Source organism: Lissotriton vulgaris, chromosome 2_1 (genome assembly GCF_964263255.1).
Source record: "Lissotriton vulgaris chromosome 2_1, aLisVul1.2, whole genome shotgun sequence".
Lineage (NCBI taxonomy): Eukaryota > Metazoa > Chordata > Amphibia > Caudata > Salamandridae > Lissotriton > Lissotriton vulgaris.
The window spans coordinates 1620295484-1620311795 of NC_141687.1; positions in this window are offsets into that span (position 1 = coordinate 1620295484).

The following is a 16312-nucleotide window of genomic DNA, read 5'->3' on the forward strand; positions in this document are numbered from 1 at the left end:
ATTCTGGGATACTGGGAGAAGTCTAGAAGGTTCTCTTAAAGGCACAGTATCCTGTTTAAGCCACATAATGGCAGCCTATGGGGCTTGTCTGTCCCTACCTTCCTCTCTATCATTCCTGAGTCTTTGACTGGGGAGGCAGGTTTCTCTATGGTAGAAACTAGCAGGCTGGGCTGTGTGTGGTGAATTTTGGTGGAATTTCTAGTTGAAGTACTGGACAGTGTAGCCTGTGGATATAGGCTGCATTATTTGTCTTTAATTCTCTCTTAAGTGTCTTTGCAGTTCCTGCATTCTTTTGACAACTTAAGAGATTATTTTTGATTGCCGGGGTCCACGCACATGGGCGGGACTATTCACTAGATTATGACTATAACAGAGATACCCCTACTACAGAACTGGAGTTACAGGACAGAAACTACTCCTTCTTCTTGTTTCATTTAAGTCCTGTAAAACAGCCAAACGATCTTTGATATCAAAGGTTTTTTGTTCCACCACTGAAGTCTCACTATCGAGGTCTACGATTATCATTCTAGTACCAAACAAAAGTTCATACGGAGTGATTCCACCCAGAGAATTCCTTGGCAGATTATTTAGACTATGTTGGACACTTATTAGATGTTTGACCCACCCATCACCCGAACCTAATGCCCTCGCTGTTATAGATTGCTTTGTCACTGTTTTTTCTTTCCACTACCGCATTACCCTCAGGATGGAAGGGACTAGAGTACCGCAATGCAACGCCCAAGCTGGCCATAGCCTCCTTGTAAGCTCGAGAGCTAAATGCAGGACCCTGGTCAGAATGTAGAGTGCTGATTGCATATGTGCCGATAAAGACTTGCAAATCTTTTATAACAGTTCTGGCAACAGACGAGCGCTGGCGCCACATCCAAATGAATCTTGTCTTAGTAGTTGTGGGGCTGCATCCGTCCGTAGGGCCGCCTGCGTGTAGACAGTCTAATGCTATCTAACAGAGGTGTCTGGGCTGGACTGACTGTGCTTTTGTCAGTTACCTGGTCCGGTTCATAACTGCGATCTCTGTTGCAGTTTTGGCAATTAATTACAAAGTTATAAATTTGCACGCTCATTCCCGGCCACCAGTACTTCATTTGTAATTCTATTAGAGAAGTTAAAATCCCTTGGTGCCTCTGATCCTCTCCCATATGTGCTTCTTGTACCAAGTAAGCCTGTTGGAATTACTCTGTCCCCCACTCAGGGATTTGAGCAAAAGGAACGGAGTTTGCATCAATTATGTATGTATTTCCGAGTGGATAGTTTAGAGGCAACACCGCATAATTGCCTTCCATTGAGGCTTTTACTGCTAGTAGCGTTTCACCGTCTATTCTTTTTTTAGAACGCTTAATTGTAGCTACGGAAGCCGAGTCTTTTGTAGTCTTTCTGTAAACGAACTACTTGTTCCCAAAGCATTTTATGCTTTATTGTGCCACCTTTCGCATCTTTGAAATCGTTTTGAACCCAGTTCTGCAAGTATTCATTGTAAGACTGGACGCATTAATACGAATCGCACACTATTAGTGTGGGGAATTCGCGATCGGTATTCTCAAGCGCCATCTTGAAAGCCTGTAGTTCAGTTCGCTGAGCTGTACAGTCTCGGAGTGATTGAGTTTTTGTGACCATAGGTCGAAATTTACCTTCACGCCAGCGACCTTTAACAATCGCGCACGCAGCACTATATGCTTGTTTACCCCCAATTGCGGGCTGTGCTGATCCATCTGTATATATTATACAGCCGTAATGTTCAAGAGGCAGAATTTCGATCGGCAGAGGACATTTGTACTCGTATTGGAGAAATTCTTGTGTTTTCAAGCTAGGGTCAAAAACGTATTCAACGTCTGTTGCAGCAAGAGAATTAACCCATTGTATCCATCGTGGATGTAAAGCTTTAGCATTTGGAATGCTCGCTCTTGTCACTGCCTCCAGGGCAGGTACAGGTGTAAAGACCGATACGCGTTTTCCCTGTGTGAGGGCTCTTTCTTCTGCTATAGCAGTTTGAACCGCTGTCAGAATTTTCTCAGTTGAAGTGAATTTTATTTCAGCTTGTGTGTACAAGTGTGATTTGTAAGCTATTGGTACTGTTTCACCTTCATTATAGGTCAGGTACGTTAATCCACATCTTCCTGGGATGGCTCGGATTACAAGGTTGCGTATGTTTACGCGTGTTTGCAGCTTAGTTTTAGCTAACATGTCTGTTTGTATTGAACTTAAAATTTCTGTGTGTTTCTGAGTCCAATTAGTTGGTTTGAAATCAGGTTTTATTAATTCGTAGAGGTTTAACCCTCTCTGCGTAATTCAGAACGTAAATTCTTCCAAAATTCAGGAAACCTAGAATTGATTGTAAGTTTTTCAGCGTTTTTGGTGCTTGGAGCAGCGCACATTTCTCTAAAAAAAAAAATTGGCTGCTAGGCTTTTCCCTTCACTTTGATTACTCATATCCTAGAAACAGGACAGTGAGGTGTGTAGGAAGGTGGATTCCTGACTATGGTTGCCCCCAACTTTTTGCCTAGTATTTAGATGGTTTTCGACTTAGTTGGCCTGGGATCCTGCTATTCAGGACCCCAGGCTATCTGCTCTCGGTAAAACGGACTCCATGTACTGTAGGTACATACCAAATTGGATATTGGGTCACCATTGTGAGTCCCTGTATAGTGTACCAGGGCATAGGTGCACCCAAGGCCTACCAGGGGCTGCAGCATGTATTATGCCACCCCTGGCTGGCCACTCAAATAGACACAACTGGCTGATCACTCACCTGGGGCATGGTCGTGTAACCACCCCTTGCTTAGGTGTAGTATTCATACTTACATATAGACACATAGTACCCTATAAGTCACTCCTATGGCAGGCCTTAACAATCCTGAAGGCAGATTGCTTGGTTATGTGTGAGATGGTTCTCTAGCATGAGCTGAGCCTGTCTGCAGCTTTCGGAACCATGTCCTTGTAGCTGTTCTATGATATTGCCATAGCATATACTCTTAAGTGCATTATAATCCTCACGGTTAATGCTAACTTTGGTTTGACTTTATCAAAACATGTTGTGTAAGGTGTCATACACTTTGGAATACTACCCCCTCGCCAATTCTGGCGACGGGGGTAGCATTCCACCCTTCTAGAGGGAGAAGACATGTTAGTTCTGACTATCCCGGTTAAAGTTAACCAGGGCCCCCAGCATCACAAAATGGATGCTGCTGCCACAGACACAAGTCTGACCTCCTGCTGCTGGGAGTCCTTCCAGTCACAGAGGTTTGGACAATAGGTTTCCTGCTTGGGGAGGTGCGAGCACCACCCCAGACAGAAGGATGTGTATTGGGACAGGGAGGGCTGAATAGAATCAGACACTGCCTGGAGCACTCTAGGTGTTCCACGCATACCCCAGTTCAAACCGTTTGCTGGGGCACTCCAGCCCTGGCGCGAAACTGCACAAAGGAAAGGGGGTGTAACCACCCCCCTTCCTGGTGCTGCCCATAGGAGGGACCTAGTGAGCAAACCAGCCCCCTTTAGTTGTATAAAGGTAGGAGCTGACCCAGGAGACTTTAGATTAATCCTGGAATCGAACTGAAGACGAAACTCTGGACCCTTCGACATTCACTTGGACTGAAGACTGAAGAAATCTCCCTTGTGGCCAAGGAGTGACCACCCTGGGCAACGAAGCACCATCCAGCAACTCGACGGCTTGCTTTATCCCCGTTCCCGCCGAAACCCGAGCACAGAGCCTTACAAGACCTTGACACCCGGATCCCTCTGACCCCACTGCACGCCTCCAGCACAGCTGAGCCCTGTGGAAGGCATCGGGAGCCGTGGAAGCAGGTAACTTGGAAAGTCTGCAACTTGCTAACAGCGCAGCTCCTGAGGCCTTCTCGAAGCTGTGCACTGGGAACGGAGACACCCAGACACTGAGCTCCACTTGCACCGAAGACCAGCCCCCCACACTCCACAGGATCTGCGTGGGGCCCTTCTGCTTGTGTCCTGCTCGACACGTTGTCCGGTTGCTGGCCCGTTGGCTAGTAGCCCCTGGCAACGATCCTTTTTGAAACTCCATCGCTGGTCTGGTTGCTCCAGACTGGCCCTTGCTTCCCTGCAAAGGTGAAGTACCTCAGACCCTTCTGGTCTGCACCAGAAGCTCTTTGTGTATCCTGCGTGGGTTGACTTTGCTTAGGCTTGTTTGCTCCGATCTTGAAGCCGACCCATCCATCTGCGAGAACCTTCGTGGGACAGCTCCTCTCCAGCACCTGGTCGTCCTCGACGCCTCCTGGTCCGCGTGTGTCAGAACCCCAAGGCTCAGGAATTACATAGCCTCAGTGATGGCAGGGAAGTCGCTGATTTCCATGCCTCAAAACAATCCAGGTTGCAACCATTGGAGGTTGCATGTCCAGTCGCGGAATTTCAAGATGGCCGCCAAACAGGAGTATGGGTTAGCGGTCTAGTTTTCTGAGAATCTTCAGGTGCTGGAGTTACGGTGAAGCGTGCGAGCCTAACGGTCCGCGCACTTCACCTGAAGAGTTACTGAATGCGGAAGCCTTTTCTTGGACTCTTGTATAGTCATTTCTTGACGAATTTTGAGGCGCGGTTCTAGCGCGTTTTTGAAGAGCCTAAGTCTGCGAGTGTGAGGAAGGAGAAAGCGAATAAGAATAGTTTGGAGTAGAACTTACCCTGAATAGCGGAGTGTCCGGTCTTACTTCGGAGGCCTCTTACTTGTCAAGGAAGCAAGTTGACACGATGGGAACAAGTCTGCAGAAGAAACAGATAAGTGTAAAGCAATGTTAAAAGAGTGTTGGAGACAAAGAGAACTGTAGTGACTATTAACAGAAATAATCTTCGCACCTACCTGAGTTTCAACTGAGAATTCACCTAGGAAGGAAAGAAGACAAATTGTTAGAGACTGAATGCAATATCTTGCGCCTGCCTCACAGCAGGTGTAAGACTGACGCAAGACCATTCACAAGGTGCTTTCCCCATGTGAAAGGACGCATTACTGGAGTTGCGTCACTTTTGTGACGCACTCCAGCAATGTGTCACTTTTGTGTTTACAGATACGTCAGAAATACTGACGTATCTGTAACTCCTTGCGACATGATTCGTCATACATTAAATATGATACATCTGGAATGTCGTAAGGAGTGCGCACAGAAAAGTGACGCATTGCATCAGCGGTGTAAAAAAAATCGCCTCGTTGCGCTATATTTAAAGTGACGCATCTAGGTAGATGGGTCACTTTTTAAAACCCTGCGCCACATTATACCTGCATCAGGTATAATGTATGCAGAGGGGGCGTTCCCCCGCAAAAAGCTTCGTAATAGCGACGCAGTGAAATTTATGAGATTTCACTGCGTCACTTTTAGGATGCTGTTGCGTCAAAATCTTGCGCCTGCCTCACAGCAGGTGTAAGACTGACGCAAGACCTTTCACATGGTGCTTTCCCTATGTGAAAGGACGCATTACTGGAGTTGCGTTACTTTTGTGACGCAATTCACAAATGCGTCACTTTTGTGTTTACAGATATGTCAGAAATACTGACGTATCTGTAACTCCTTGCGACATGATTCGTCATACATTAAATATGACACATCTGGAATGTCGTAAGGAGTGCGCACAGAAAAGTGACGCATCGCACCAGCGGTGTAAAAAAATGCGCCTCGTTGCGCTATATTTAAAAAGTGACGCATCTAGGTAGATGTGTTCTTCTCCTTACTTTCTTTCCTAACACTCACCTTCTTTCAGTCCTCCTACTTCACTTCCTTTCTCCTCTCATACCTTTCTGTTCTTTCTTACTCATTCTCCTTTCCATTATCAATGCACTCTATTTCACTTACTCTTTTTTCATTTTTTTTAGAATATAGCTCTTTAATGAGAATTGGAGGTAGTTCTGAAAAGAACTTTTGGTTTTCTTCTTTTTTCTAAACGGGAACAAAAACAGGGAATGAAAACTGCTCAACAGGAGCAAAAAAAACAAAAAAAATTAGGGGTGGGAAGAGCAGCGATGGTTTTCTAATGCTCGAACCATGAGCTGTACACTTTGTTCTCCAAAGGTAAGCAGTTGATTGCAGTATATGCATCTGAGGGCACCATGGTTAAAAGCAGGTTGAATGTTCGGAACCAGCTCTTGTGATCTCCCCCTCCCAGAAGAAGTTGCTCCTCCGGTTGATGTAGAGGCCCCATCACTGGGAACCTCTTGTGCCAGAGCCCTGACACTTTCCCGGGCAAAATTCTGGGGGTGCTTCCTCTCCACATGTCCGGATCATCATGTAGTTTCCAAATGAGTACTTTTTTAAGGGGTTACCCCGTGACAGCACTTCTTTGCAGATCCTGCACTCCACTTTTGGAGCATTCACCTTTTTTTGATAAGGTGGGATTTTAAAAAATTTCCAAATAAAATGTTCCTTAACTTTTCGTTGAGGAAGGCTCTTCATTAATGAATTCTGGTTCTTCATCACTGCTGGATTGTCTGGCAGCCATGGTAAAACCAAGAAATATCCAGGAGCAAAAAGGCAGGTCTTGCAGTCACAAAAGTGAAAGAAGAAGTGAAGGAAATGGGTGGGGATTTCATTCTTTGTAAAAAAAAAAACTGTTAGCAACCAATGAAAAGTGTTATTTTAAGGTCACATGACTTGACGCGCTGACGCTGCGCGCACCGGAGCGCTTCCGGGGCGCATACGCAGCGCGAACGTAGGCGCTTCCGGTGTGCATACGCGGCGCGAACGTAGGCGCTTCCGGGGCGCATACGCGGCGCGAACGTAGGCGCTTCCGGGGGCGTACACTCGGCGCGAACGTACGCGCTTCCGAGGGCGCTTACGTTGCGCGCCGAAGTGACGTCATCATACTTTTACGGAAATGCATAATCATTTTCCTCATTAAAAAAACTGCTTTTTTTTGTATGGTACGAAATGTTTTGCATTATTATTAACTTTTCGTTCTTATTTTTTTCACGAACGAAAGTAGCGCTCTGGGTGCGCTTTCCGGAGAGCTTACCGGTGAGCTTACCGGAGAGCTTACCGGAGCGCGCACCCAGAGCGCCCCAGGAAAAAATCATATAAAAAAAAACTCAAAAATTAATACTTAAACAAAACAGCAAATTGTAAAAAAAACATAGGTTAGAAACTCGATATAGAAAGGAATTAGCATTTAGAAAACCTATGAAATTCACTGAAAAAACCATAGGTTTCACACCAGTTATAGTTGGGAATTAGCATTTAAAAAACCTATTAAATTCACTGAAAAAACCATAGGTTTCACACCAGTTATAGTTAGCTGGAAATTTTATTGACATAAAACCATTGAAATTCCCACGTTATAGTTAGTTGGACTCACTATAACTTGCGCGCCTGCAATGCACTGCTGATGACGTCACATATTACATCACTCATGACATGGTCAGTGACATCACTCATGACATCACTGATGACACCATCGTTGTGACAGTGGCAGACCTCCTTTCAGTGTAATGTAAGCCTTGAAACACATATTCAAGAATAGTATTTAACATTTTCAAAAAAGTGGAGATACCCATACCAGTTACAATGAACAATTCAGTAATTCCACCATCTATATACACATCCACTCATTCACAAACAGTTCTATATAGTCACTCATACATATACTCACTCATTATATGTAGTGATACACCTATACATCCTGTTACACACCGACAGTCATCCAAAAGTTACTCACACACATATTCACACCTGCAAAAAAAGTAATGAACATTCATTTATTTGCATATACAGCTATACACACACTACCACTTTACTTCTAAGAATACTTACACATACTTACTCTCTGAAACAATCACTTATATAAACACATACTAATTTAAACAGGAACTCTTATAATCTCTCACTCTCACATATACTCAGTTTTATAAATCAATACTCACATATACTAGATTAAAACATATGTCGTTACTGAAAAAGACAATAGTGAGACAGTCGTTTACTCACTAACATACACATATACACACTCATACATCCATACAGTCCTGTACATATGCTGTCTTCAAAACAAATACAAACAGTGAGTCAGTCACCAACCCATACAGCCACTTATACACAAAGTGTAACACTGATACATACATTTCAATATATAAAAGTTACTTGCTAATATATGTATTCACTAAGATACACTTAATAAGGCAGTTAACCAATCAATTCTTTTAAAAACAAACATACATTTACACACTTATTTAACCATTTATTCTTCCATCGTACTTTACAAATACATATTAAAAAAATATATATTTTTCAGAAACACACATTCACTGGATGGTGTCATCAGTGATGTCATGAGTGATGTCACTGACCATGTCATGAGTGATGTAATATGTGATGTCATCAGCAGTGCATTGCAGGCGCGCAAGTTATAGTGAGTCCAACTAACTATAAAGTGGGAATTTCAATGGTTTTATGTCAATAAAATTTCCAGCTAACTATAACTGGTGTGAAACCTATGGTTTTTTCAGTGAATATATATATATATATATATATATATATATATTTCAATATTGAAAACAAACAGAAATAATCTTCGTACTTACCTGAGTTTCAACTGGGAATTCACCTAGAAGGGAAAAAGACAAGTTGTTATAGATTAAATACAAAGTATATATAAATAGACGTTATCCTTCGGAAAACACATAATAAGAGTATTAGTTTGCAGGTAGGGTACTAATAGGTACACATTAGTTAGGACTAGTAAGTAGAGTAGGAACTATTAGGTACAGAATCCATATACAAGGACTATAACTAGTGAGATAAGGTAAGGAATACATATATATAATACAAATCTCCACTGAATAGGATATTTAAGTCAGGAGAAGAACGCAAGTAAAGAATATTGTTTAAATCTATTCCAATGCAGATATCCATTTAGTTGAAGAGCAAGAGCTAAAGACAAATAAGGAGAGAAGCAAAGGCTTGTGGTGACTAGGTAAGAAACACCAGAAGTAGGTAGAATATAGAAGTCAGAGTAGTATAGGGGTATTGAATTAATTCCTTGTTATTGTAATTTAGGTTATCTCTGAATTGGAGTCTGCAGGCCGGACCACCTCAAGAGAGCCCAGGAAGAAACCCCAGGCAGTCTCTTCTTAGTCAGTTTATTATTTTATCCACTTCCCCCCGTGGGGGTCTTCCAGAGCCAAGTTTTAAAACTGTCTCAGGGGGGAGTCTTGAGGGGGTGTTGGGAACTACGAACTGCTGCTCCTGCGCAAGATCTTCAGCTGTAAGATTTAATTGGGTTCTGACAGAGTGAAGTGCCCCCGTTGACATTCGTACACCTGAGCAGAAAATGACTGAGGGAATGAATTTACAAACTTTTGGAACCGTGTTAGAAGTAATTCAAAAGGAATTAGTAGCGGTTAGGGAGGAAAATCAGAGTCTTAGGCAAGAAATGTTAAACGCAAGGAAGGAAACCACAGAGTTGGCACAGAGAATGGGTCAGACCATAGGTGCAAGTAGAGAGAGTGCTCCCACTGAAGGCTTCAGCAGATCGACCACCTAAGTGATTCATTCCTTGTCCCCAGTTATTTCCTTGGCCCCTCCACAGAGGTTTAGTGGAGATCCACAAAAGGCCCAAGTATTCCTAACCCAATGTTCCCTCCATTTTATGTGCCATCCTACCATTATCCCTGATGCGCAGTCAAGAGTAGCATTTGCTTTATCGTATTTAAGTGGTGACGCAGCGTCATGGTCAATGCCATTAGTCAAGAGATGACCCAATATTACAGAACTATGATGAATTCAAAAATGAATTTCTACGGATCTTTGATCGACGGAGAATATCCCAGGCAGTGGACAATGAATTATTAGAATTGCGACAAGGCAATCGTGATTTAGTGGCATATTTGGCCCAATTTAATAAATTGGTAGTGGAGACTAATTGGCCCGAGAGTAAGAGTTGCAGTGTTTTACCGTGGACTGCGAGATGAGCTTAAAGATGTATTAGCTCAAATACCAAATCGACCCACAGAAATTTCCAAATTAATTGACGTAGTATTAGAAATTGATTTTCGTCAAGGAGAAAGGAAGGGAGAGAAAAGGAGAGATTTTCGGCCAGTAATTCCAAGGTTTGATAGAGCAAAAATTGAAAATACTCGAACAGACGGAACATCAAACCCAGAGCCAATGCAAATTGGGACAATCCGAGGACCCTTGACAAAAGAATAAAAGGAGAGCTGCAAATCTATGCATGTATTGTGGCTCCAATGGTCATATTGTTAGGAACTGCCCACGAAAACCCAAGACACCATAAAAGCCGAAGGAAAACTCGCAGCACCACCTGTAGTTGGAGTTGAACGGGTGGATGCGAGTTTAAATACAACGCCACAAGAGCATCAATTAGCAAGTACATTGCAGTCATCTTCTCCCCATCTGAATTTATCAGTAACAATAAAATTCCGAGCCACTACCTTAACAGAGGTGTCAGTGATGGTGGACTCAGGAGCAACAGGAAATTTTTGCGATTTAAAGTTTGCTGCTAAAATTGGATTAAGGGCTATACAGAAGACTAAGAGCGAAACAGTTCGAGCAGTAGATGGCACCGGTCTTTCATCTGGACCCATAGTAAGTCACACAGAGCCTTTGCAAATGGTTTCTATAAATGGACATGAGGAGATAATTCAATTTAATTTAATCAACGCCCCACAGTTTCAACTTATATTGGGTCTACCATGGTTAACAGAGCATAACCCCACCATTAATTTTAGCACACGAACTATCACCATGGATTCTATGTATTGCAAAGAAAACTGTTTTGGAGGCTGTGAAAAAGGAGTTAAAGATAATCCAGCGCTCTCCCTGTGTATGGCTGATGTGTCCATATGTGTTATAGACTCTCAGGAAATACCGTTTCAATATCAAGAATATGCTGACGTCTTTGACGAAAAAGAAGCTGAGCATTTACCGCCTCATCGAATTTATGATTGTTCCATTGAACTAGAGCCAGGGGCTAACCTGCCATGCAGTCGGGTGTACGCATTAACAGAAAAAGAGCATCAACACTTGAGAGAACACTTGGATAAGTATCTGGCGAACGGCTTCATACGGCCTTCGCAATCCCCAGTATCCTCCCCTTTGTTTTTTATACCTAAGAAGGAAGGGGATCTGAGAACTTGTATTGATTACTGTGCCATCAATAAAATCACAAAGAAAAATCGATACCCACTCCCTCTTATTTCGGTGCTGTTAGATCAAGTTAAGGGAGCACAAATCTACACAAAGCTGGATTTAAGAGGCGCGTACCATCTAGTGCGGATGAAGAAAGGCGACGAATGGAAGACTGCGTTCAGAACAAAATTTGGTCTGTATGAGTATCAAGTCATGCCATACGGTTTGTGTAATGCCCCAGGTGCCTTTCAACACTTCATAAACGAGGTTCTCGGAGATTTTATCGACCAATGTGCGATAGAATATATCAACGACATTCTTATTTATTCAGAAGATAAAAGCAAGCATCCAGAACAAGTAAAAGGAGTTTAACAAAAGCTCTGAGAGCATCGTCTATTTGTAAAATTAGAGAAATGTGCTTTTGGAGTTTCTGAGGTAGATTTTTTTGGATTTATCCTTTCGCCTAGTGGAATGAAAATGGATGAACGAAAATTCGAGGCAGTGGTGAATTGGAAGTCTCCAGCTAATGTGAAGGAAGTGCAGGGATTTATCGGATTTGCACATTTCTACAGACTATTTATCTGTGAGTTCCCACGAAAGATATTACCCCTCACTAAACTGTTAAGGAAAGGAGTACGATTTGAGTGGACAACAGAGGCGGAAGAGGCCTTTCAGCTGCTTAAAGGAAGTTTCACCACTGCACCTATATTGTTGCATGCTGATCCAACGGAACCATTCTACGTGGAAACTGACACCTCTGACCAGGCAGTAGGGGGAATACTCTTGCAGTGACATAAAGAAACTGGGCAATTGCATCCTGTGGTTTATCGATCTAGGAAACTAACCCCAGCAGAATCTAACTATACCATCACAGACAAAGAGTTGTTGGCAATAAAGGATGCTTTCCAAGAATGGCGTCATTATCTGATGGGGGCACAACATCAAGTGACCGTATTTACTGATCGGAATTTAAAGTTCTTGAAGTCTGCTAAAACCTTGACACCCCGACAATTAAGGTGGGTGTTGTACTTTGCAGAATATGATTTTGTGATTACATTCCGACCTGGGGCACAGAATGGGAAGGCTGATGCTTTATCAAGGATCGGTATAGACTCCCACAAGACCTTGGAAGAAGTTTAGTCGATTATCCCTGAATCAAGAATCGTTGGAGCAGTTGTACCAGTGAACCTGAATGAACAAATAGCCCAAGCTATGAGTATGGAGGAAATGCAAGAATGTGCCAAAGAGGACCCAGTTAAAAAGATTCAACATCATTTACCTTATAAAGATGCCTTGTACATCCCTACTAAGGAGTTGCAGCAGCAGATTTTGTATGAATGTCATGATAACCCCCGTGCTGGTCATAAGGGAGAAGCCAAGACAGAAGAGTTAGTTAAGAGACATTATTGGTGGCTGCGAATGACTACTGACATTGAAAACTATGTGAAAGCATGTGAGATATGCCCACAGGGAAATCTGAGAGACGGGCCCCAAAGGGATTTTTAAAGCCTTTACCCACTCCTCCTGGTCCTTGGCATACCATCACACTAGACCAGATTGTGGATTTGCCCCTGAGTCAAGGTTATAATACTATTTTAGTCTTTGTGGACTCATTTTCCAAGATGACTCATTTTGTAGCATTAAAAGGTGTCCCCACTGCCAAACAGCTTGCCTTTCATTTCAGTACACATATGGTCAAGCTTCATGGAATCCCAAAGATAAGTCTTGGATAGGGGCTCTCGGTTTCTTCCTACTTTTTGGAAGGCCTTTCTGTTGGGATTGGGAGTTGAGGCGAGATACTCCACCAGTTACCATCCTGAAACAGACGGTCAAACCGAGAGAGTGAATCAGGAACTGGAGCAATATCTGAGACTGTTCCTCTTGAAACCGGGAGGGGACTGGTCCGATCTCTTATGGGCAGCAGAGTTTGTACATAATAACGCCATTAATGTATCTACTGGCTATACACCATTCTATTTGAACTATGGCAAACACCCAAATTCAACATTAGCTGAGGTCGAGATCCCTGTTCCAGCAGTAAATGATTTGGTGAATCAATTAAAAGAAACCCATCAAATGGCAGTGCATTTTTTTATTAAATTATTTATTAAGTTTTTTGAGGCAGCAAGCAGGTCAAAAACAGTAAAAACAAGGACAAAAATAATATACAAGTTACATTTCCAAAATCATGCATTTTACGTTGTCCCATTACTGTCCTATCCAATTTGTGATAGGGAGCCATATATTCCTTCCGAAAGTTTTTTTCCTTATTCCCTTCAACTTATACAGAGCAGTTTCTAAATGGAACATATACAAGAGCTTAGTTTGCCACATTATAAAATTAGGTGGTTCTTCATCAAGCCAATGCGATGTAATACATGCACGATATGCAGACATGCAAATAAATATAAAACATTCCTCTGAGTCAAAAACTTGTTGAGTCGTGCTCTCTTCACAACAAAAAATAACCAGTGTCGTTGTTAACTTAATCACAATACCCAAATTTCCTGAAATAAAACGCTCTATATCAGCTATCAGTTGGCCCAATTTTGGACATAAAAAAAACATATGTGCAGCGTTCGCTGCATAAAGGTTACAACGATTACACTTTGTCCCCCCTCCCAGAATTCCATTTGGCTAACTTGCCCAGTGTATAGTATAGCCCAAAAATTGACATATAGTGCTGGCTTATCAATGAACCATTAAGTAATACCTTACCAGCAATCGCCAAGCTTCTTTCTAAGTTAACACACTCAACTCCCAGTTTAGTTTGCCACATGATGGCTCTCAATTCTAAACCGTCCTCAACTTTCTCCATAAATAATTGGTATAAGTGTCCAATTTTCTGCCCATCCTCGATTGCTTCAAACAGCATGATTTTTCCCAATACCAATGTGGAATTAGATATTTTCTGAGCACAGAAACTTCGTACCTGTAGGTATTTTAAAAAATCGGCTCTCAGTACCTGATATTCATTCCTTAAATGCTCAAAAGATACAAACTCGCTTCCCTGAAACAGGTCCCCTAGCTTATTAATCTCCAGATTATGCCACCTAGCTATAACTCCATCATGAAAAATTTCAGGTAAAAAAAAAAAACAGTTCCTTAATGGAGTATATATATTCATGTTGGAGCCTAGCCGATATCTTTTTTTAATAGTCCTCCATATAGCGAACGCTGTTTCAACAATTTTAAACTTTGTTTTTTTAAAGTAGCTGGGTTTATATGATACGGTTAAAGCATTGTTTGGCCTCCGAACCCAGAAGCATCTCATAGATGGATGGCATCATGTAATCCTCCATAGAATCTTCCGGTAAAATTAAAAAGCTCATATGTTGCAATATCGCACACCAATAATAAATCTGGAAATTCGGTATGCCCCATCCCCCTTTTTCCCTTGACACCAAACATCTTTTAAATGCTCTCCGGGCCCGATGGTACCCCCAGAGAAATATCGAACGCATACTGTCAATTCGGCCAAAATAACCAGAAGGGATCAGTAGAGGTATTGAACGAAATATATACAAAAACTTAATGAAAATAAGCATTTTTATCACATTACTGCGACCTAAAAGTGAGAGCTTCAAGTTGTTTAATCTTTCTAGAGTTTTATTCGAAGAGCCAATGATAGGGTCTAAATTGATAGGAATAATTTTTTCCATGTTGGCAGTGATCTTTATGCCTAAATATGTGGCCTCCTTATCAAGTTTTAGATTTTCTGGACGTCCGGCCGCTGAATGGATAAGCTGTGTCTTCTCAATATTTAATTTATATCCAGAAAGTCTTCCGAATTCCTCCGCAGACTTCACAATGACAGGTAGTGCAATATTCATCTCTGATGTCGCTATAGCAATATCGTCTGCGTAAGCGCAAACTTTAGAGTCAAAATTATTTATCCGCACTGATTTAATAGCCGGGTTTCTCCCCAAATGTCCACTAAACGGCTCGATGTATAGTGCAAACAGCAAGGGCGAGCGAATAGTGGCAGATGGTTGAATATACAATGATTTTATTCCATTGACAAATTCCTCTGGAATCCCCTTTTTTTCCAACACAGACCACAAAAAGGTCCATGTGACCCTGTTGAACGCTTTTACCGCGTCCAACAGGGCCACACCTACAGGGGAACCAGTCCCCTGTGACCAATCCAACAGAGATATTATTCGTCTTATGTGGTCTGTAGTGCCTCTTCCTTGTATAAACCCATGTTGTCTTATAGAGACAAGACCTGGCATCAGGTAGTTTAGCCTCTTGGCAATCAATTTTTAATAAATTTTGCTGTCTGAATTTAACAAAGAAATAGGTCTGTACGACCCCATTTAGTCTTCTTTTTTGCCTTTCTTTTTTAATACCACTATGGTAGCTTCTGCCCATGACCGTGGAGCCTTTCCTAAGAATGCTTGCTGACATATAAACTCTAATTCTGATTTTAACTCATTCCTAAATTTTCTGTAAAACTCCAAGGGGATATTATTTGGCCCCATGGCCTTACCCTGGGCCAAACCCAAAATTGCTAACTCTACTTCCCCCCCAGTCTGGAGGTGCCGTCAATATCGCTCGTTGAGCTTCAGAAAGAGTTACAGGATTCATATCATTTAAATATTCTCTAGCATCTGCCTGACCAGTCTCGTCACTATATAGCCGCTGATAAAACTCTTGGACAGCAGTTGGCACCCCTTGCTTCGTCTCCTGCATAACCCCCTGTAAGTCCTTAATTTTCTGTATATCACCATATACAGCTTTCTCCCTTGCTCTCTTCGCTAATATCTTACTTGTCTTTTCTCCATATTCATATGCTGCTTCCTTGTGTTGTGTATAGTTGGCTGCTAATTGATCGGCAATATTGGTATATATGTTAGCCCTTTTAATAGTTAGATCTTTTTGGGCGAGACTACATTCTTACTTCTCGTATCCTAGCCTAATAGCCTAAAAGTTTTTTCTCCACCTTCAAAACCTGCTTAAAGTCTTGTTATTGCTTGAGATGCATCTGTTTACGCCTAGGTGCAGAAAAGCTTAGAGTCTCTCCCCGAACCACGGATTTAAACGTATCCCAGACTACCTCCGGTGCTGCCGTATCCCTATTAATATCAAAATATTCTTTAACTATTTGTTTCATAAATTGACAGTATTCCTCGTCTAAAAGTAGTTTCCGCTCGAAAGCCCACTGAGGGGATTCTATTTTTCCTTCAATGTCTAGTGCCAGATCT